Source organism: Macrobrachium rosenbergii, chromosome 14 (genome assembly GCF_040412425.1).
Source record: "Macrobrachium rosenbergii isolate ZJJX-2024 chromosome 14, ASM4041242v1, whole genome shotgun sequence".
Lineage (NCBI taxonomy): Eukaryota > Metazoa > Arthropoda > Malacostraca > Decapoda > Palaemonidae > Macrobrachium > Macrobrachium rosenbergii.
Window position 1 is genome coordinate 55487099 of NC_089754.1, and position 25615 is coordinate 55512713.

The 25615-nt window shown below is 36.4% G+C and overlaps 1 pseudogene; it reads right to left on the minus strand.

Moving 5' to 3' along the window:
* Nucleotides 1-150: 150 nt before the first annotated feature.
* The window catches only part of LOC136846183 (uncharacterized), a 68940-nt pseudogene continuing 43475 nt past the window's right edge, over nt 151-25615 (minus strand).

Below are 25615 nucleotides of genomic sequence, written 5' to 3' on the forward strand. Positions count from 1 at the left end.
CTCTTTCATACTGTTTATTACATTAATATTTACACTGGAAACGAATTCCTTTTTTTTTTTACAATTATAAATGTCAATATTCTTTAACGATTAATATTCTCGTTACCACGCTCTTCTTTTCTTTTTACAGGTATGTAATAAAAGCCCGGATAAACAGGAATGCTATATTTTGGTTAAGGCTTTAAGAAAAGCCCCTTGAAGGCGAGGATACATATATCACATGTTGGGGTTTTTTTTGTCTCTGCTCACCTAACCACCCTTGGACCAATCCAGCACTTTTAATATTTAAACTTAAGCTTCTTTGGCGCCTTCTCTGTTTATATATACAAATACAGTAATACATTTTGGCGAGAGGCATTTGAACATGTTTATCAGCAAACATCTGAGAGTAGTTTACTTACTTACAATCAGACCTTTTTTCTTTTATATTGTTCTTCCTTCCATTTCATTAAGATAACGTATATTCACTCAATTAAGATGAGAGAATCTATTTTATGTGGCAGTGACACAGAGTGTTTTGCATAGCCTTTATTTGTAAGTTTAATTAAAATCATACTTTCACTGTAAATGTCACTTCTCTCTTACTTGTTCAGAAAACCGAATTTCAAAGAAAAATTAACCAAACATTCAGCTGACTGTGGGTTATTACAGTACATAATTACAAAGGTATAACTCCTAAATGACTTATAGGAAGAAAGCTCATTTTGTACAACATGAATGAAAAGATTCTTATACCAAAATGGACTAGCATCTTTTTTTACTCGTGTTAGTCTGCTTTCGCATATGCAGAAATCATTCTAAATAAATAAAAAGGTAAATTAATATGCAATAATGGGGAAAAGTCAAGCTGATAAACTGCTATGTAAGTGTACAGATAATAAAATCTTCAAAACCTGAGAGCTGATTCATTGTATTATGGTTAAAAGTTGTTTTGGTCCTACTTCTGATAGATTTTTCTTTCCTCAGATCCTAGCACGTACTGCCAATGGTCTTTACAAAAAAATTATTGTAATTCATGCATTGCTTTCTTAGTCTGTCTGGTAATGATCACAAAAAAAAGAAAATACACAACCATGAGCTTGCAATCTGTTCTGCATGAAAAACTTCCTTTGAGCAATACGGTCATCTTTATGCATGTTTAACGTACACATGTAATTAATTTCAAAAGGCAGTGTTATCTCTGTAATACAGCTTTTTTCATTAACGTTAATGCACTAGCCTCACTATAACAAATCTACTCCAGGTATAATTTGACTTTAGCTGTTGCAATACAAATCCAAAACTCTCCCTTTAGCCTTTAATTCCTTGCAAGCATTAATTCTTAGTCAATCACTGGGTGACCTAAAATGTACAAAAACTCGGAGCACTGATAACCAAAGTACTTGGAATGTTTATGGCATTATTTCTGCTAACATATCTTAGTGTACTGAGCCTGGACTGACAGTTGACTGAAACTGTGATTAAGTTACCTGAAGAAAATAGAACTGTACTTATTTTCCATCTGTACAGGAGACTGAAATCTCTTCTTTTTTAGTAAGCCAGACAGCTGATTCTACTCTATCTATTTTACAGGTGGAAAATTATAACTACCCTGATAACACCAATTCTACATAGCCCTGAATTTGTCTATAATGTAAGTATGAAGACAGTGTACATACTGTAAGCTGAATTTTGTTGTTTGGTTAAGTATTGCAGTTACAAATGATTACAATAAATTATATATATTCTTTCTATTGAAAGTACAGTATGTATATTCTTTTTATTATTAAGGACTTTATATATCAGATTGAACTCATCATCAATATGGAAATTACTTGTTAATAATATCCTATTATGCTAATATGCTATATCATTTTCATGCCATTCTAAATAGAGTACTGTATCACAATCTTGAGCAATTTTTTAAATATGTATTTATTTAATCATTGCATACTGAAAATGAATTCTCAATACTATAGAGTTACTGTAATATCATTCATTAACCATGCTACAAACTTTTTATTCTTTGAATACATGTACGGGTGTAATTAAATACTGTTCAACAGAATTATTTCTGGGGGAATCAACAGTCTGGAATGAAATCATTTCTACTGTCACACAGGTTGTCAAGCATGGTGAACTTTAGCTCCCAACCTTATCAATCTTACTACAGCAGTAATCTGGAGATTAATTTTGATTGGAGAGACTGATAAACAGATAACGTATGTCAGTGCCACCTAGTATTTTAATCTATTGATAAGTTTAGTAAAAAATGTGGTTTCCTCGCTGCTTTTTTTCACAGTAAAACTTAACTAGTTCAGTGCTCATTGGTGAGTCTCGTAACCTTATTGCTCGGCCTTCCTTGCTAACTTCTGTTATTGATGATGCCAAAGTAAAATCATTAATAATAATAATAATAATAATAATAATAATAATATTAATAATAATAATAATAATAATAATAATAGACAAAAAATGGATGGGGAACTAAGAGTGGCCTTATGCCAAATGGAAACAGTAGCAGTCCACAACCAAGCAAAACGGAAACACTGTAAAGATAAAATGAAAGAAATTCAACAAAATGAGCAATCCTGGCAATTATGATTTCCCAATTATGACTAACAACACCAGCTCTCAATAAAATGATGGAAAATCTGAACGCTAAACATAGTGAGACGAATATCAACATATTTTCACAAATTTATCAGTGATGACAACTCCTGTACTGTAACGGCTTTGTTTATGGTCTAAGAGTACTACGGTATTTCGGACAGTACAGTAGGTTAAAAAGAAAGGAAATAATGAGAAAGCAGGCTGTGAGTTCAAAACAAAAACCCACTGTGGTCCATGGGGTGGCAAGGAGAGGCCAAAAGACACTCGGCAGAATATAATGAAGGATCAAATCAGAGAGACAGTGCACCGATCTATTCCGCATCACTAGATCACGTCTAATGATTTGCAATTACACTGGACGACGTCGTTTGCAAACCATCACTGATTTTGACACTCGAAAGCGTCTCTTTAGTGACAGAAACTAAATTGCAGACAACAGTAATGTTCAGATATCATAAATATTTTGATAATTCATCAGTCACTAAAGACACTGGTTCAAAATGAATGATGGTTTTTAAAATCTTACAGAGATTGTACATTAATTCACCTCTAACATTCATTTGTATTATATCTTGTTTTGATACTGACATATGGAGAATTCACACCTGGAGTCTTTAGATTGGTCAGGCTAAAGCACCACTCCATCGAGCAATGAAAGAGTATATCTTATATATCTATTTATATATATATATATATAGTACATATATGGCTTTCTTAAATACAGAGTACTTAGCTTTATTAACACTGTTTTGTCCACATAATTTACAAAAACGAGCTTCAGCTATCTTGTAGTGACTCTAAATCCATTAACTGTCAAATGACAATGTGCAGATGTTTTCTCAATTGTATACAAATGTCAGTTTTGGTCAATGTAACTTTGCTTTTGGATTACCAGAATGCAAAGAGAATTAATTTATCTAATCTGACATTATGCCCAGTTAAGAAAAGACAAATACTGATCTTGGGGCCTTGATATTACATTTTGGCTGTCTGAAAACTGATCCTTGGAGTTTTGATATTCCATTTTGACTGTCTGAAAACAAGCGCTTACTTTTATCTCGAAACGATTCGAAATTACTTTTTCCTCTCGGCTGAAAGAGAATACTATTTATAAATGTCCATTCCCAACTCTACTGACATCTTAGTAACTATCAGCACCATTGACATCTTACAAATCTTTGACTGTAATCTAAAAGAAGATTCTGTTTTAACCATTTCATCCTACTTTACCACCTTTATTTTCCCTACTTCACCACTACCCATTAAAAAATGCAACAAGTTTCTCCAGATGTCTACATCAAACCTTTACACAAAATCCAGTGTTCTGTTACAAAACATTTATAACACTAACAACCAATACATTTTCCAGTCACAGAACATTTACCTCCATTTATAACTAACTCGACTAAAATGCTATTCTAGCCTTGCCTTTGTTATTCATTTGTCTTTACCACCCTTTGTAGCTTTGTGGATAACAGTGAACTACTGTATACAGTAATGCCCTCTCGAAAATGTTCACCTAAATCAGATCCTAAAATGGGAATAAGACTACCATTTATATCTTCAAAAGAGCATCATACCATACTGATGAAGGGACACTACAGTAGACAGAAGCCTTGATTCTTGTTTTTTGTGCTTTTTAAGCATCATTGCATCGTGAATTTCTACAGTAAATTAAAAAATGAAAGAACGGTGGTGCAGTTCACAAGCTGCAAAGAATGCAATAGTCAAAAGGACATATATAAGACTATGAACTCACACACTCAGTAGCATACATAAGCCTTTTTAAGAGTCAAAGTAAAGTGAATGTCCTTCTTTCAACAATAATAAAAATACTGGCCTAAATTAGACTAATGAACTTTTGTTGTCAACAATATTCTTACCCTAACTTAGGCAAGTATTTTCATCACCACCAATGATAAAAATGCTTGCCAAAATTAGATTTTTGTCGTCAACGAAGGCAATGCAAAATGGTACCTCACAAAGGTGAACTGGAGGTTTACTTCTGCACATATACTGATCCTCATAAGAAGTAAACTGGCTAAAGCCAGCTGCCTAACTGCATCAGCAATATTATGGGATTGGAAGACAATGTTCTGTGACAAACAAAATCTGACAGTGGCTTTCCAAAGTTGAGTCAGAGACACACTTTACATTTTGTACCAGAATGCTGTGTCTTGAAGCAAATTTCAGTCTGTTCAGTGTTGTCTTATCTTTATGCATCAAAATTATGAAGTACAGGAAATACAAAATAAGAATTCCACTGCGTTGTATGCACAAAGAAAAAAGTACAGTTGGAATACATGGGGTCAGATTAGATTGACATCTAATGCAGTTTTTAGTCCAAATAAATTAATATAATCTTGAGCAGAAGTGTAGCCCATTCCTTACCTGACTCATCCTATTAAGTGCATAGTCAATTTACAGTAATTCCCTCAGCATTATCACTTACAAAAAGCATTAAATTTCTATGGGTCCAACTAACTAGGCTCAAATGTTAGAAATGTAGCACATCACACTGAGGTAGCCCTGAATTGCCACCCTACAATAAACTGGTACTCTTGCATATTCATTTCCAGTTTTTGATACCACAGGAGCCCCATTTCTTTGGAAATCCAAAACATTATGTAATAAGATACCTATTAAAAGATACTCTTGATATAACTTCTGTTAGCTCCTATACAAGTTTTTAAACCCTCTTGCTCAATTGTTTTTTTTTTTTTTTTGTCTCACTGCAACCATTAGGCTATTACTATTTCTTGACTCCTAGGGTCTGTTGAAAGTTGTAGTTATTTGCACTTCTTTTTATGAGGCTTGGGCATGAAAATAAAGTTATTACTCCTAAAATTATGCTGTAAATAATATTCTCTTGTATTTAATAACTTTAGTAAAGTCTATACATCAATATGATAATTATCTAATCCACCAAACATACAAAGCTCTAATCATTTCTAATTGCCCCCTTTTTTCAAAAATTACAAGGACTGAACATTCAATTTAAATACAGTTTGTGTGTGTGTGTGTGTGTGTGTGTGTGTGTGTGTGTGTGTGTGTGTGTGTGTGTGTGAGAGAGAGAGAGAGAGAGAGAGAGAGAGAGAGAGAGAGAGAGAGAGAGAGAGAGAGAGAGAGAGAGAGAGAGAGAGAGAGGCTGCACCCTCTTTAAACAGTGATTTACAACAAAATAGTTTTGTGGAAAATTCTTTCAATACTTTTAAAATCTTTCAGCATCTTCATATTAGAATACATATCAGGTACACTGTACAATTATCTGGAAACCACTGTCACAATTTCATGAACTGATATGAGAGAGAGAGAGAGAGAGAGAGAGAGAGAGAGAGAGAGAGAGAGAGAGAGAGAGAGAGAGAGAGAGAGAGAGAGAGTCTTTAGTAGGCGCCCAAAATCTATGCTCATTTAATCTTGTGGACTGACCCCTTGAAAATGAAAAAATTAAAAATTCAGCCTCTTTTGATTCAGAGGAAAAGATGAACATGAAAAAAAAAATTATTAATTTGAAGTTACATAACATGATAGGAGTAGCTTTTCAAGGTCTAAACAACAGAAAAATATTGAAAACAAGAATGCAGCACTAGAAGCAATCTCTATACCCATAATCTCTCAGACATGTCAAGAAGTGATGAAAAGGAATTTGGTTCCAGTATGCCAAAGACTCAAGAGACCTTAGGCTAGATTCATGAAATGCAGTAATTTTGCACAAAAGTTTGTAAGACTGGAATTTGTAAGAATTTGAACACAAGACTTCATACTGCAAGAACACTTGTATACCACTGTAATACTTTGACAGGTAATTCATTACTACTTAAAAACTTCTCACAGCCAGATTTGCCTTATCTCTCTGATTTTTAAAAGAACAACAGACTACTGTACAACAGTTAATGAATCTAGACTGAGATCAGAAAGAACACTGGAAGACTATCATATATCATAAAAGTTTTCACTCATATATTTCTTAATTACAAATTATTGTAAGATTATCCCACTGGACACTTGAAAATAAGTATAAGCATCAATTAAATCTACATAACTTCAGATAACACACGGTCAATACAATGACATCAAAACCTGCATCCATCGTACTCTCACATAACCCTTTGATAGTATTTACAATACAGATTTTTTGGTGCAAAAAATGACCATTCTGCTTTACACATGAATAAGCTTTATATCCAAAGTCAATTTCATTATGCAATGACAATAAGTTAATACTAAACAGATCTATTAATACCTAAAGCCAAGATTAGCAATGTTTCTCTTATACCATCAAGCTATCACTTTTTACTAATCCATCATATGGCAATGGCATGACAAACAGTTTCAACATAATTCCCAGAGTCATCTCTATACTGCATAAGCTGCTTAGCTGATGGTGTGACTTTTCAGACGATGTGAGAATTCAATTCAAAATCCAGTATACTATTCCAACAGAGTGACCATTTTTACATCCTACACTCACCATCCACAAAATAGAGCAAAACTGACTCTCATAGCACAGAATTTTATCTTTTTTGGAGTAAAAATGTACAAAACACACAGTGATAATGCAATACAGTTAAAGATACCAAATACACAGCAACCGTTATATATAATGATCATTCAAGACAGTGAAACACCAAAGTTTTCTACCCCTTTATAAAGTATAAAGAAATGGTATAAAAGATGACAAGTAGAATTGAAAATAATATTCTGGAAAATGTACATGACTGTAAACTAACCTTAAGAGGGTTATGACACCTACACTGATTTGCCTTGTGATTATTTATCAATTTACATATGTAAATAACTGAATAAATACTGTACAAAATCCAATACATAGAAACCATAACAGACCAGTTCCTCCTGTAGAAATCTGTTTTTCTGATACAAGTAATCTTGAAGTTATAAAGTCAGACCTTAAATAATTACTATACATCAGTCACTTGATCATTATCTACTCTTAACAGGTCACATGTTGTACAGCACAGTGCTATTTCTTATGCTGTATACCAGCAACATTACATTTTTATACCAAAAACTCTTACAAACTTTCTGTCCAAATGTCTTTCCCTCCCATGAAAGAATTCTTTGGAGATTCCTTTGAAAACAAAGGGGTGAGCTTCCAAAGCTCTTTTTCTTTTATTATTATGGGGATGAATACTAGTATTAATTTTGTAATACAGGAAATCAATGTAGTTTTCATAACCATTTCTCTTTGTGCTATGAGGCTTCTATTGTTGCAACGACTTCAAGCCTCAAGTTCTTATGAACACAATGCTAACAGATTATCAAACTGCGATGCATTTACAATCTGAATATATTGCAAATCAAGTTGATAACACAGACACCATACTTAGATGAAATAAAAGTAACTAAAGTACAGTACATAATTTAATGGGTGTTGCTCATACTTTGTAAATCATCCTGGTGAAACATTTGAAAAAATAAATATAGTTAACCCTCTACAAATAATGCATACAACACAGAAAGTCATTTTAATAAATAAAGGATATGTATCAGATGACAAATTATCTAAGCAAAACTGACTGTGCCACATTTGAAAGCAGGAAAAGTATTCTGTACTGTATTGCACGATTAGTTTAAGAAATGAACTACCTAACCCACAAGAGCAAAACTTTATGTCATACACCCTGAACCAGACACAGATTAGGCCCTCAGAACCACCCACTCGATTTAAAATACCATTGGCGAAAGTACAACATTACTGGACGTTTATCATTCAGTCTACCTGTGAGTCAATGAATGAGATTTCAAAGGTAAGGGCATTGACGGCCGCTACTAACAGCATTAGTTCTATACAATTCATGTTTCTTGAATGCTACTGCTATTCCACCTAGTAAACAGGATTTAAATTCTTCTGCAAAGACACCAAGATTTGGACCCTATGTCATTAAAACTTCAATCCAAATGATATCATTCCTTTCACATGTCAATCAAATACTTTCTAGCAGTTGGTAATACTAACAACTGGCATATGCCAAGCAAATAAAAAAATGGGTAAAGGAATATATCCTCAGGTAATCATCTCAAATCCAATTTCTATAACTACCACTTAACAGTTAGGTACACTAAAGATTTCTGAGTACCCTATGACTCCCATCCAAAGAATCATTTGGGAAGGGACACTCTTCAAGACCCTACAACCTTGGGGTCTCATTTAAGCCTCCTACAGCAACAGATCACCTGACGTCTACTAACCAATGGAAAATGCAATGAGTGAAAATTCTGAACTTACCATAATTTTCAGAGTTGAGAGATGGGCTGCTCATCCAAAACTGTAGGCCATTAAACAATCCCAATGCACACAGATAATGCCTAGCAATACCATTATCTCAACAGACTAGAGCTAAATACATCACACTGAAATTATCGTTCTATTCTACAGTTGTATTTATTTTCGTCTACACAACTTTACCGTGTCATTTACATTTAGTTGTACGCGATCCTAATTCATGTGGATATGTGTCATGGTTTGAATATGGCTTATCTGAGTACATGTGGAAACCCTGGTACTCATGTCACAAAGTGTAGAGAGTTTATTCGAGGAAATAAAAACAATACGACACAACTACAATCACACGTGTAACATTCAAATTTGCACTGCGTCTAAGCTTGAGAATGATAATTGTGCTTTCAACTCGAATACTGTGAGATTGTACTTGCAATTGAATAGATTACTATCAATTAACCAGTAGGCACAATAGTTACTTATAATACTGATGTCATTCAGAAGAGAGCATGAAACCAAATCCATTTAAAGTTAGGAAAAAAGAATGAGGTCCAATAGTTCAAATGTCAAATTAGCAACTACAGTTCTTCATATACTTCTGATCAACCTCTGTTGATCATTTTCATGCAACCAATAGCAACGATGTTGAATGAAGCGTTCTTTGCATGAGAACATGTTACAAGTGTTGCTAAGTTTCAAACTTGTTTCACAGAACATTCACAATATTTTGGTAGGATAATGTGTGTTCCATAATGACCTTTAATTCTCTTCCTCCTCTTTGGTTGAACATAATGAGGTCTAGTGTCCACATTCACCCATTAAGTCTACCAAAAAATGTATCTTGGCATTTCCACTAAAGACACAAATTGAGTTATAGTTTTTCCTTGATATTCTTACTTTTTTTTCACTAGAGTTTACAGAATGGTAACTACTGTAATTTACCATCAGCATGAAGGATTTCCTAATCATTGCAGAAAAATTCATGTATAATTTGACAGATTATGAGAAAAAAAAACATAAGTTTGTTGAGTTGCACTAATTAAAGGTCATTTTACCCTTGATGTAGATCAACTTGGAGACAAGGCGAGAGTCTAGTGAGTCACATCCGGCTTCTTTGGTTTGGCCAAAGTGCTTTTATTCAAATATTCAAGATCTCTCACCTCAGCAGAAACAAAAGCAAGAAGAAGAGCTTAGAAGGAAGGAGCGGTGGGCGGCAGCCTGTACGAGCCACTACACAGCATCACTGATTGGGTAAAAAGACAAGTTTAGAAGTAGAGAAGAAGAATACAGGAAGGAAAAAATCATACATAATAATATAAAAAAAATCAAAAATCTTTGTTTTGAATGATAGCAACCAATCAAGTTTGTGTGGAAGATATGAAGTATAATATATTCAGCCTGATTCATATACAGTACAGGACTGTAGTTCATACACCCTGCAGCTGCATTGAGGGTCATCTAATATAATCACAGACATGCAAGATTTACTTCTCATAGCTACATGAAACCATAAAGTTTATATTCATTCCTACTGATTTTCAATGCTTTAATGAAAGCTCAAGACTAGTATCTCTGTCACAAAGCTCTGTATAATGTATAAGTCATCTGTTGAGATGCAGATATTAGAATTGTTATGGAGCAAGGATGTCCTATGCAACATTCTCTGGTTCTTCTACTAACTGCTGTCAGTCACATACATGCTTCAAGTGATGAGTGAACCTGAAAAAATAAAACAATTTGTAGCTCTAAGCTCACTGTCCTTCATGCAAGATTGGAGAAAGGGATTGTCATAGTTGCTACCCTACCCTGTCCTATGAGGAAGTGTTAAGACCAAAGCTTCAAGAGGCAGACGGTGTATACATATATGTATACACACATCCATTACTGCATATGCATGTATAAAGTATACAATACAGAAATGTATATGACAGATGACAATGTTGGGCATATAATAATAAACACATGCAAATCATTACTCACTGATGAGGTTTTGGGTCCAAAAGCATCCGAGACCATCACCAGTTATGATTCTCCAACTCATATGGTTTCTCCAACGTAAGGCACTGCAGCCCACACTGCTCTTTTCAGTGCCCCTTGGCTCTGAAACTAATTTTCAGTGTAATCCCTACCTGAAATCCTGGAGGTATCCGCTTAGTATGACACATGTAATTAGTGAACGAGCACTGTAATCACTCGACTTCTACGGAGTGGACAAGCATGATCTTATCCAGAGATCCTGAGAAATAATATGAGCTGAAATTTTTGTAGGATATTTCTTACCTGCCTTAAAAGTACTACTTGTTCAAACTAGTGGTCTCCTGTTAATGTTCTCTCAAACGCTAAACAAAAAGTAATGGCCAGTGTTCACTGAAGGAATAGAAATCTTACGGGGGAATCCTGTTTTTATCACCGTACATCATTACCACATCGACTTTATTACACACTCACACACATAAAAGGCATTAACCTAATCAAATACTGTACTGAGAGTTTAACTTAAAATCTCTTTAGTTCAAGTAACAGTAATTTGAAACTGAAATCTACAACAGGACCAATTCTATACTCGTGATACTCAATAAACTATAATAATGCTAACAACAACAGATTCTTTTTATATCTACAACCATATATAACAAGTTAACATGTACTTTATGTATACAGAACTAATGTATATGCAAATTTTATATATATACATACATATATATAAGGTATATATTTATATAAAAAGAATACATGTAAGTTTAAAAATTATGTGCAAAATGATGATGTCTCCATTTAAGCTTGTTGAATCAAAATTCATTTAAAAATATAACATGATATTGATGATTTACGTGAAGCACTTTTTTACTGAGTAACTTTTTACCAACAAAGTGCAAAAAGTTCATTGACTACATCTCTCACAAACAGAATTTTCTAGTAAACAATTTTAACCTGCAAATTGACTTTTAAAAACAGGTTACTGACAAGGGAGATAATATATAGTAGTCAGCTGATTCAAATGATGGAAAGACTGCTATGGTGTCAAAGTCAAAACATTCATACAGGTTTTCTGTCAACCAAAGCTTTCGACTTATCAAATGTATGGCCTTCCAAACCTATCTGGGAGCAAGGTACTTGTACATACAGAAGATAAATAGCTCTAGAGCTCATTTTAATATAGAAATCCAAAAGTATTATGGCCTCCTGAAGGCATTGAAATTTTTCTTTTTACAGTAAGTCAGCCTGAGAGGGGAAATTATGTAGACCTGAATACATTTTCAGGCAAGGGATCCCAAGAATGGTAAGAGATGGCATTCAAAATACAAATTTACCATCATGGTTGATAAGATTTCTCATATATATATGAATCATGTATAATTATCACAATTTATGATGAATAAGACATCCATAAACACAAAGAAAACAGTGAAAATGCTCTAGACTGAAAGTGTTTTGATTTTTGAAAGAGCACTATGAGATATTCTGTGATGGTGGATCCTGCATTATTAAATATTAATGAAACTGACATAATCCCCTCCTCTACCATTTGAATAAGAATTAACAATACTTTTCAAGATCAATGAAGCTTCCATTTTCCCAATTCTTGCAAATACTTTATACTTAGAAGCTTAATACCAACAAATATTAGTCAGGAAACATGAAAACAGTAAATGTCATGATTCATGTGGCAAACATATTGTACTGTGTAAGGAACAGATATTTTTGACCAGTTAAGCGATGTGCTGCACTTATTTATAGAGACTTATCTGATTGATGTGTGCCTATACACATATTCTTTTCATATACTATGTACATATATACCTACACTGTATATATATACAATATATATATATATACATATATATATCCATCTTTGAACACACATATAAATACTGTTCATACCTACTGTATATGCTAATAATATGCATGAGTAAGGTATGTGCATGCTATGGTTACAATTGACATATCACAGCCTTTCAACTGAAGGAAATAAATATCACTAGAAAATTTAAAATCCCAACAAGACTAGGCAACACTAACCTTAGAAATTTAATCTATGTACGAAATGAAAAATGTAAAAAATCAATCCAAGAAGTCTAACAATGCAGTTATGCATAAAATACCAAGAACATGTTATGTAAATGTCTTTTACATTTGACCCTAAAATGCCCTTTAAGCTTTACCTCAGTTGGGTACATGTATTTAATAATGACAAAAAAATGACAGTAGTGAAATTTACATATTTTCAGTCTTTCAACATATACGTTTCCTGGGATTTTGTTCGAGATTCTACTTTCGACACACACTTGCTGATGAGACACGATTTGACTAACACCTTCCACCGGGTGGGAGGCGATTTCTACGAATTCTCAAGTTACTTCATGCAGCATGCAGACTTCAGAACTCTTCACACAATATTGGCGCAATAAAGTCTTTCTGGTGATCAACGCGGTACATGAACGGCACATTCACTCCAGTGCAAAAAATAAAAAGATTCGCAACATTTATTTGGCAACTGACTTGGCCCTATCAACGGGTGTAGAATTTGGCACACACGCAATATCTCTCGTTTTCATTTTTGATCATTACACAGGATACGGTTCAATGAACACTTGCCATGATCGTCCAATACTCGTAACGTCGTGGTTCCTGATGTTTGATGCTGTATACAAGGCCATGTGCAACTCAGACATGAAAATTAACAGAGCCTCTGTTAAGGTCATCAAGAATCTCTTCTAAGGTAGCAAATATATTGGCATGCATTTTCAATTTCAGGCAGTGCATTTATTATGAATTGTTAGTTTTTCTTCAATCCTTTACAAGGCATGATTCCAGAAACTGCTTGCTGATGAAAGGGTTATTTACAGATCTCTACTAAATGTAGATTATTCTGGTGACGAGATGAAGAGATGACTGAGTATGCTATTATTTCATTTGCCATTCTAAGGATTCTGGTAGACTGTTCTACCCTGGATCACAAAAAAATGAGTGTAATCGAAAATAAACCACCTTACTTCTAAAAAGCAAGCAAATGGAATAATGATGATAACTGTAATTTAAATGATGAAAATAAAACTTCATGCCAAGCCAATGACTAGTACAATGAACCCCTACGCATGTACTTGTCACTGGTCCGTAGAAGCTGGAGGGATACACCAAGGTTGAAGTTCTTGAGCTCATTGTTCAGGAGTGTCTTCAAAACTGCGCTGAGGTCCTGGGCCAGTCGATGCCTTTCTCTCCTTAGTAGATCGGTCAAGAGGAGTTGAGGACTTTGCTCACAAGAGCGCCACCCGTCATTTGGCTCAGTCTGCAACGGACGCCCTCCAAAATCAAGTCGCTGTTGAGCTCTCTCACTTCAAGGCGGCCTCGACATTCCTTTAATCTTGCTCGAAGAGTAACCTGTGGAATGAGCAGCTTTGTAGTTTGAACCCCATTTCACACTTGCCAAGAATCATGACCCCACAATTATCAAGAAACATAACCCCACTTCACACTTGCCAAGACTCATGACCCTGTAATCACCAAGACACATAACCCCATTTCACACTTGCCAAGAATCATGACCCCACAATTATCAAGATAACCCCATTTCATACTTGCCAAGTATCATGACCTCGTAATTACCGAGAAACATAACCCCATTTCACACTTGCCAAGACTCATGGCCCCATAATTATCAAGAGACATAACCCCATTTCACACTTGCCAAGAATCATGGCCCCATAATTATCAAGGAACATAACCCCATTTCACACTTGCCAAGACTCATGACCCCACAATTATCAAGAAACATAACCCCATTTCACACTTGCCAAGACTCATGACCCCATAATTATCAAGAATCATACCCCATTTCACACCTGCCAAGACTCATGACCCTGTAATCATAAAGAAACATAACCCCATTTCACACTTGCCAAGACTCACGACCCTGTAATCATCAAGAAACATAACCCCATTTCACACTTGCCAAGACTCATGACCCTGTAATCATCAAGAAACATAACCCCATTTCACACTTGCCAAGAATCATGACCCGTAATTATCAAGAAGCATAACCCCATTTCACAATACCAAGAATCATAACATACAAAACAAACCTGCTGACAGTAAAAAAAAAAAAAAAACTACATATTCATTCCATGAAAGTCACTGTCACAAAAATCCATCATGCAGCCAAGAGGAAGTTCTAAAGACTAACTGGTTACTTTCCCCTAATGAATTCATCTAATCAAGAGAAAAGTTCCAGTTCTCAAATTCTATGAAATCCAGTATTTCTAACTGAAAAACAATCTGGAGCCACACAACTATTGAAAAACCGTGGTTTCCTCATGAGTCATGCACAGGATTTATTGTGGCACTGCAACTAATCTTGCACTTGTTAATGGACCACAACAGAATTGTTGGAGCTAAAAGTTGCTGTTTCAATTTATAGCTGATAACTGCATATTCTAAATGTAGTGATGAACTGTTATGCTGTAAATTTCACAGCATGCTGTACTTAAGTCTTCAGCATTTCCTGGATACGTTTTCCTGTAGGGAAAATGTTTAAGGGAGAAGACATAATGGCAGTACAATCTCGTTTATCTCCACCAGAAGGTACGCACAAATGGGACCTTAAAGCACTACAAGAACAACTCTCATTGTGTACAAACACACAAACAAATACACACACACACACACACACACACATATATATATGTGTGTGTGTTTGTGTATGTGTAACTGAATCACGAAAATATGGGACGTGATGATATATAAATAAAGACAAAATCCACGAAGGAAAGAGAAACAATGCTGCGAGGCCTTTCGACTGTCGTCCTGTACTTAGCTAAATAAAGGACGACAGTCGAAAGGCCTCGTAGCACTCCATTGTTTCTCTTTCCTTCGTGGATTTTGTCTTTATATATATATATATATATATATATATATATATATATATATATATATATATATATATATATATATATATATCGTATATATATAAATAAATATATATATATATATATATATATATTATATATATAAATATTCACAAATATTAAGCAAAAGTATCGTTTAATATCGAATTCAGGGAATAACTTACATCGAGGGAATCATAACTGATTGAGTGCGTCTGGGCCAGCCAGGATTCCAGCCGCGATAAGACAGTGACTTTGACCACCTGGCTATCGAGAAAGATATAAGTTGATGTACCGACTCTGCTGCACATATACCTGTCAAATTCTGGGTCTGCATTTATAGTCGATATCAGCCCGTCACCACTGATAGCTGATTGGCAAGTTTGTTTAAACACTTGGCTAATTATGAATTTTTTTGTCATTTATACTAATATTAAGCCACAAATACCGTTTAATATTGGTATAGTGAATTCGATATTAAACGATATTGTGGTTTAATATTTGTGAATATTAAAAAGTCACGCGTAAATTTGTAACACTTGGCTAATTATGATTTTTTTTTGTCATTTATACACAAATATTAAGCCATAAATAGCGTTTAATATCGGTATAGTGAATTCGATATCAAACCATATTTGTGGCTTAATATTCGCGAATGTAAAAAGTTATCGTGTATTCGTTGTGTCTTTGACGTTTTAAACATGGAATTTAGGAAGCAATATTGCAAGTGTTCAACGCGAATGTCACTAAAAATAAACGTCGTTCTCTGCAAATTTCAAAAAACCATTTCGCAATATCCGGAAGTCCTCGGAACAAAGATAAACCGTAACAGGTTTCCCATTTTGCCAAGTTCTGCAAGCACAATGAACTCTGAGAGAGAGAGAGAGAGAGAGAGAGAGAGAGAGAGAGAGAGAGTTAATTACGTTTACCTGAGAGTTGTTAGTCGTGACAGTGAAGGGGCCTCGAGCCGAGAGGGGTATAACCTTCACTAGCTTGCCATGAAGTTCGTACTCTCCATCCAGGAGCAGCGTATCGTAGGAGAGGCTGACGACGATCGTCAGCAGCTGGACGTTCACCCTCACGTCGTCTATCATGAAGTCGGACAGGCCCTGTCGGTGGAAGAAGAAGAAGAAGAAGAAGAAGTCAGTTTTAGCGACGAAGTCGAATTCTGGAAAATTGAGGGTCTTTCATGAAGTCGGACAGGCCCTGTCGGTGGAAGAAGAAGAAGAAGAAGAAGAAGAAGAAGAAGAAGAAGAAGAAGAAGAAGAAGAAGAAGAAGAAGTCAGTTTTAGCGACGAAGTCGAGTTCTGGAAAACTGAGAATTCCCCGCTTGGTGGTCCTTTTAGTTTGGTCAGGGCGTCTTGAATGTCAGGATTATACATATCCTACTTAGGATGATAAATGATCATAGGTGATGCCATCAGACAATTTAAAAAATTGAGAGTAGGTTAAAAAATTTAGACTAGGATGATAAATTATAGGTGATGCCATTAGACAATTAAAAGAATTGAGGCTAGGATGATAAATTATTATAGGTGATGCAATTAGAGAATTTTAAAAAATTGAGGCTAGGATGATCAATTATAGGTGATGCCATCGTCTGGTTCTGTTGCAGAGTAAAGCACAAATCGAGGGTCCGCGGATCCACGAAGACCGCCTTAGTTTTAAGATTAAAATATCTAGTCTCTATAGGTTTTCCATTATAGAAGCTGGCGGTTCTGTGAGGAGCGATGGAGATAGTCATTTGGGCCTAATACTACCACTACTAGTACTACTACTAGTACTACTGCTACTACTACTACTACTACTACTACTAATAATAATAATAATAATAATAATAATAATAATAATAATAATAATAATAATAATAATACTACTAATAATAATAATGTCATTTGCCAAAACAGGAAACCAGAACGAAGTATAGAAAATCTACTTGAAAATAAATAAAAATATATTATTAGAGCTAAAAAAAAATACTACTCAAGTATGTATATATATAAACATAAAAAAGCAAAGGAATACAATTTTTTTCGTCACCTGGGAATTATTAATCAGTAAAGCATGTGGTTAGGAGCATTCTTCAAAAAATATTAATGCTTCTTTCCAGCATGAAATAAAAGACAGGCCACTCACTAGACACGGCATTAAAATAAGCTAAGAGCGAAGCATGACGCAGTCTCTCTCTCTCTCTCTCTCTCTCTCTCTCTCTCTCTCTCTCTCTCTCTCTCTCAATCCATCAGCTTGAAATTTATTTAACAAGGCTAGTAACTTTAAAAATAAAATGAGCCTTGCTAATGAGGCTACGGAAGAGAGTATGTGTATGAATTATTCTTATACCCATGTACCCTAATTCATCATGTATGTATATATATATATATATATATACAATATATATATATAAATATATATGTATATATATATGTATATATAAATATATTTTTGAGAAAAAATATATACATATATATATGTATATATTTCTTCTCAAAATTTTATTATTTCTATAATAGATTTTTTATTTTTCTCATTTTTATATTTCTCATTTATGTTATTATTATCTAAAATCTTCAATATTATTACTTTGTCATTATTTTTCATGGGGGACCACTCCCCCATCTTCTCTAGTGCCTAATAAATGATTTTCTGCCACTGCAAAATCATTCAATCAATCTCAGATAATCGCTTTCTGTCCCATACATCTTCAATACTCACCAATTCGCCTCTCTAGCTTTTCCAGCTCCTTGTATTCCACTGTTCTTCACCTATCAATCTTTCTGTCATCAGTCTCACTTTCCAAATCAAATCCTACTTCATCACAGTATGCCGGTGATGTTCTTATAAACCTTACTGACTCCTCTGTCAACTTTACCTTTACACAAAGGAACAATTCCTCACTCCCAGACAAACCTTATAACCCTGGTCAGTCATGTTACCAATATATACGTATATCTGGTAAAATTGACCATTAGATTCCTATATAATTATATATAATATATATATATATATATATATATATATATATATATATATATATATATATATATATATATATAGGCCTATGAGATCACGGGAGCCTTCGCCACTGAGTCATATATATATAAATTTGATCATGGGAACACGAGTGAAAGGACTGAAATTTAAAATTCAATTGTCGCTCCCACGCCAATCAAACAGCCGGGTTCATTATCATCGCAAATTAGTTTTGACATTTTTTGTTTTTGTCTCTGTAAAAAAAAAAAAAAGAGGGCGCTAATAAGACCGCCCCCAGCGACTGGACTCCCATACCAACGAGCTGTTGACGCATCCGTCCATCTGGTCGTCGGGGTTTTAATATTTCAGTGAAAAGTACAAGATAATTTTAATCCTGTGTGTCATCTCTACGATATAGTTTACATCATCACTTCTAGGCCATCATCATCAACAAAAAAGTTGGTGGAAAATGTGAGAGAGAGAGAGAGAGAGAGAGAGAGAGAGAGAGAGAGAGATGAAAAGCAAGCGGGCGAAGTTCAAAGGAGTAGCAATTAGCGAATTCACCGTAGTGTCTCCTGTGATTTCCCTGAGGTAACCCCCACATAGTAAGCCTCTCTCTCTCTCTCTCTCTCTCTCTCTCTCTCTCTCTCTCTCTCTCTCTCTCTCTCTCTCTCTCGCACAAACCAATATATCTCATCAACTATAGAACCAAATCCATTTGGAGGGATTTTTAACTGACCCTCAAACCAATGACGAAAAGAAACTACGTCATGGGGACTGCTGTTTAAAATATCTGTATCGCGCGCGAACTCTACGATGGAATATGAATTAAAGTTAAGCGCTCATTCCGAAAGAAGACAAAAAAAAAAAAGGTCGGGTACAAATTTCAAGGGGGTCCTCAGTTGTCTCTTGCCATACTGAATGGTAATCTTACACAAAACCAGCCCTGAACCCTTAACTAGGCCTAGTTTTGAGATTGGGTCACTGTTCATGCATACTTAATAATTTATATAAATGTCATATCAAAATGATGGCAATATATCCATATAAATGTGACAAATAGAGAATACAGATGTCAATAAAAAATTAGTAATGAATAATTCGACTTTGTCAGTTTAAACATGCTCATAAAACTTGAAATGTATATAAACCTAATATGTAAACACGACTTGGCAGTTCAACTATGTATGTATGTCATTTCATACATACTGCATATACATTAAGCTCTTTGTATTTCTAAAGGTGTAACGTATGAAACTCTCTCTCTCTCTCTCTCTCTCTCTCTCTCTCTCTCTCTCTCTCTCTCTCTCTCTCTCTCTCTCCTTTCTGCGATGAACAGATAGAATATTCAATTGCTTAAACAAGATGCACTGTATCAGGTTCCTATCTGAGAAGCATCGTGGCGCTGGCAGAAAGCTGAGACGTGAGACTATAACAACAAAATTAACAACAACAACATTATTAACGTTATTACAACAAAAATGTATTCGAAATGTTAAAATCTACGCGTTAAATGTACTTCTCCTACAGCACTTCAAAGAAAACATCCTTATTTTGGTATACCAGTTTACGTAGGCCTATCATTCAAGAAGGATATACAGTGGAATAGTACTAGCAATGCATGAGCAATTAAATTAATATTTATTGAATAAATTCCGTTTCGCGTCGTGTCTATATTATTTCAAAATGTATTATCTACATGTGGAATGGGGGAGAGACGCGTGCTATCTAAATTCAAATGTATGTGGAGAGCTTGCGCGCGAGCACACGTTTCCACACTGTCAATGCTCCTGACTGTTTAATGCACATGTTTGTATGATTTGATCATGTTTGCGTATTGCATGTTAGATGAACGTTCGTCATAAGCGAGATTTCATCTAGATACCATCCTGCGTACTTTGTAAGTTTGTATATGCGAGTCCTTTTGTATTTAACCTGCCGACTATGACCATGGAAGGTGTGACGTCAGATTCGAACGTAACCTTAAAATCGAGAAGTGCATAAAGCTTCATTGGCACTTTGACTCCACGTTCGTCGCGTCATTAAGTGCGTCGTAAAGACACACGCTTGAGCGTGAGCTTGGTTCGTATTCATGCGAAAGTGGGAATGAGTTTAAGCAGGTCTTACCAGTCGAATGAGAGCTATTTTCGATGAATCGTGTATTCATGCACGTGTTTCAGAGTGAGTTTAATGAGCGTCAGTCTGCGAATGTGGGAATGAGTTTAAGCAGGTCTTACCAACCGTCAGAATGAGACTATTAAGCTATTTTCGAATGAATCCGTGTATCCATACGAGAATACACGTGTTTCAGAGTGAGTTTATATGAGCGTCAGTCACTCTGCGAATGTGGGAATGAGTTTCAGTAGGTCTTACCAACCGTCAGAATGAGACTATAAGCTATTTTCGAATGAATTCATATATCCATACGAGAATGTATGTGTTTAGAGTGAGTTTATATGAGCGTCAGTCACCCTGCGAATGTGGGAATGAGTTTCAGTAGGTCTTCACAACCGTCAGAATGAGACTACAAGCTATTTCCTAACGAATTCGTACATCCATACGAGAATGTATGTGTTTCAGAGTGAGTTTATATGAGCGTCAGTCACTCTGCACACACAACTGCGAGTGTGAGAGTGCAATACCGTGTGCCTGTGGCCGCGTGTGCACCAACGTCCAAATCTAACAGAGGCGGCACTTTACCGTGAGCCCCATTCCAGTGAGTCTGACGGTGATGTTGAGGGCTGGGTGATGGTGGGTGATCACCTGGGTCTCCACCGCCAGGGGGTCCAGGGGGCTGACGCCGGCCTTGTTGCCACCTCCGCCAGCCCCGTCAGCCTTCATCGACTCCCTCAGAGAGGCCAGGAGCGAACGGATGGCCTCCTCTCCAGCGGCGCTCACTGCCCCTCCTGCAAGAGAGAGAGAGAGACAGAAACAAAGCGAACGTCAATCTCACATCTGGTTTCAATGGGGGCTCTCTGAAAGGGGGGAAAAGGGGGCCTGCAAGGGTACCTGCATTTGGGTTATACGTCAATCTCACATCTGGTTTCAATGGGGGCTTTCTGAAAAAGGGGAGAAAGGTGCCAAGGATACCTGCATTTGGGTTATACATTCTTTATATCTAGCTGAGGGTTAACTAATGCCTGTCAGATGTATGTATGTGTATATATTTATATATACTTAACCCATTAGTCAATAACATTCACATGAAAATGATAGTTTTCGAAAGTTAACCCCAAATCACCTGATTTTATAGAATTTTCTAATCCCTTGGGGGTAACCCACATCAATGGCAGCAATAGGCCTACCTACCTTGACCAGCATTCTGCCTTACTGTATAAACCATTTCTTTTCATTGTAAGTCATTCCAGCCAGAATGCCACAACTAAATCGTCCCACAACAATAACAACCATTCCGTCCCACTGAAACAGGCATTTCGCCCCACTGCAATAGCCATTTCGTCCCACTGATATGGTCATTCTCTCTCACTCAATAGCGGTTCCGTCCCGCTGCAGCAGTCATTCCGTCCCACTGAAACGGTCATTCCGCCCCAAATGCAATAGCCATTTCGTCCCACTGAAACAATAATTTTGTCCCACTGATATGGTCATTCCGTCCCACTCAAGAGCGGTTCCGTCTCACCGAAATGGTCATTCCGTCCCACTGCAACAACCAAACAGCAATTTCGTTCTGCTGATATGGTCATTCCGTCTCACTCGATAGCGGTTCCGTCCCACTGCAATAGCCATTCCGTCCCACTGAAATGGTCATTCCGTCTCAACCAAACAGCCTTTTCGTCCCACTGAAATGGTCATTTCGTCCCACTGAAACAGCAATTTCGTCCCGCTCGATAGCCGTTCCGTCCCACCAAAATGGTCAATTCGTCCAAATGATATGGTCATTCCATCCCACTCGATAGCGGTTCCGTCTCCCACTGCAATAGCCATTCCGACCCGCCGAAATGGTCATTTTGCCCTACTGCAACAGCCATTTCGTCCCACTGAAACAGACACTCCAGATCCAATGCACCGCGCGGACTCCAAGCAAGACCAACAAAATTAGTTTAGGCCGACCAAATTGAATTCCTTACTGACGCTTCATAGATTACATTGCAAACCGAGCGTCTGTCTTTTTTTTTTTTTTCCCCGCCCCATAAATGATATCGTTCTGTTAAAATGTCAAGGTATCGACCTTGTTTCTAAAAATTCACTGCCGGTAAAACCTGGAGGCCATTATAGGTTTATTGTCTGTCATTCCATCCATGTCAGTTGTCCCCCGCACCAACATATGAACAATATCGGAAAACTCACCCCCATTCCCCATCCCCCTTCTCTCTCTCTCTCTCTCTCTCTCTCTCTCTCTCTCTCTCTCTCTCTCTCTCTCTCGCATGCACTCCAAGCACAAGACAGCGAAATGCATTAGAATTCTAATAAAACTCTCCATTTTTCCTTATCTGAATGTGTTTCTATTTTGGCAGACGCCTCTCGGAATGCAGAAGTAAATATTGCAAGGAACGCGAGCGAGAGAACTTTTCAACCCCCCCTGCTGGTTATAACCAGGGCTTCTGGTTAATCTTTTGGGTTATGAGGGAAAACATCTTCATCTCTATGTGGCTGATGTATCAAAGTTATCAACACGCGTTTAAGACAGAGGGAAAGAAAGTTTCTGTATATTTTCCAGAATGTCTGAGAACTTGGAAAGCGAATTTTAATCGAACACTTTGTAGAGGTAAGTCGGATCTTCCCTAGACAGTGACCCCCAAGGGTTTTCTATGGCAAAATAAAATTCACGAAAATGCCAAAAAAAAAGAAAGCAACTTGAACTAAAAATGAGAATTACCAGAGAGGAAACTTCGGTGTCTAAAATATCACTCCTTTTCTCTCACTGACCTACTTAGCACTGCTCAAAGCTCTCGGCAATTATAAGTTGAGAAAAAAGGAACATTATTCTCGACGCAGTCTCCTCTAAACCAGGTTACTCATTATGTTTTATGTCATTATGACGTAAAGCATTTATCACATTTTTCGAAGTCGTCCCCCCCCCCAACGCCCCACCCTTCATGGGTTGGGGAATACTTCCACTTTTAATCATATTGTGATACACATTTTGACTCAGTAGCCTACTCCTCGCTGAAAACTGTCACCTCTCTCTCTCTCTCTCTCTCTCTCTCTCTCTCTCTCTCTCTCTCTTTACCTCCACTGCGACCCATAACAGTCTACTAACAGTAAGGAAAACAACGCAGGGGATCGAACCGAGATTCCTCGATTGTGAGCCGAGAACGCCGCTATTGCCATTAATGCTCCACTAGACCCAAAAGAGAGAAAGTTAAGACAATATGCAGACCATTAGATCTTCCAGTCTTCTCCATGAAAAAAGAAACTCAGAGAGCGCAAATCGAATTCTGAGAGAGAGAGAGAGAGAGAGAGAGGAGAGTCTCTGGCCCATTCAAAAGAAGAAAAGGGGGGAAGAGTGGGCATTGCATTTGCACTTTACTCACGTCCACCTTCCCCATTCTTCTCCACCCTCTCCATTTTAGCGTGTATTGACTTATGTAGCAAGAAGGGAATACGATATTACCCAACGCTTGCGACGGAAAAATTGCATTTTTGCACTCTTCTAAAAACCAGAATGGCACCAACGGTTGGGCGAAACCACGGTCTAGAGACACACACAGGAAAAACACAAGTAAACGAACAATCTTTTCTTTAACATATTAAAGACAGGGTGAGAGGGTGTGTTCCGTACTCAGTTCATCAAAAATATACTGAGCGACGCATCTGCTTTACCAATGACGTCACAATATTTCAAGGTAAGCGCGGAAAATAATAATAAATGGATTGTTAAGCATACATGCAGACATATATAACCAGCATCCCCCCGGGTTTTATATGCATTTCGTTCGGTGTATTGCAACATATGCGCGTTCTATTTCACTTCACCGATTTCCCAGAATATGAAATAAGCTTACTAATGCACTCAACATGATAATATCCGGTTGCTTTCAGGCATTAATTAGAACTCTAATTAACCAATTTCCTTTCGGAGGAAAACGTTTATTTTTTTAGAACATTAGACTACTATTTTTTTTATAGGACATTTTTGCCCCTGAAGGTGCTGATCTGAGATCCCTTTATAAGAAGATAAAATAAAATATAGAGACTAATGGGAGAAAGGCGTAGTTTGGCTCTGGTTCAGGTCTAGGCCGAGAAGACTTAAAGCTCCCAGGGTAAAGTAGGTCTACAGGCAATGCAATGGAGGGAAAGGTGTCATCGCTTCTAAAGGTAATAAACTTTGCACCATGGGGTTCTCTCAAGCCTCTAGAAAACTTGATACTCCTGTTACTTTAGTACCAAAGTAGTTAATTTGGAAAGATACTCAGCGTGTTCTAATTTCCCGGTGATGTGGACAGGACTTTTCTTGGAGGTTCTAATCAGTAGGCTTATGACCCTGATTTTAGTAAGTTATCTTAGTACTGTATTAAGTCCCTTGGTATAACTGACTTTAATAAGTTATCTTAGTACTATATTAAGTCCAATGGTATATCAGTTTTCTGGCTAACGATTTGAAGTTACACGGAGAGGCTAATTTCTTGACCAGATTTAGGGTGATTGCTTTCTGGATAGACAGATTTGTCTACCATTACCTGAAAGGTCTTCAAAGAGCTTCTGAAACTTCTAGGTGTGACGGTTCTTAATTTCATGGAGTAACTGATGTTCGATTTAGCTAACATTATGTCAGCAAAGACTCCTAAACGTTATAGCAGCCCGTTGTGTGGTGGAGGTGGCATTATGCCTATGATCATCTAGGTTCCGGAGCCATTTTGAAATCTTCAGTACCCAATATCTTGAACTATAACTCTGACGTTATGAGTGCAGCAACATCAAATATACATAAAATTTTCTTTGTAGTAACGATAAAACAAGTAAAACAATG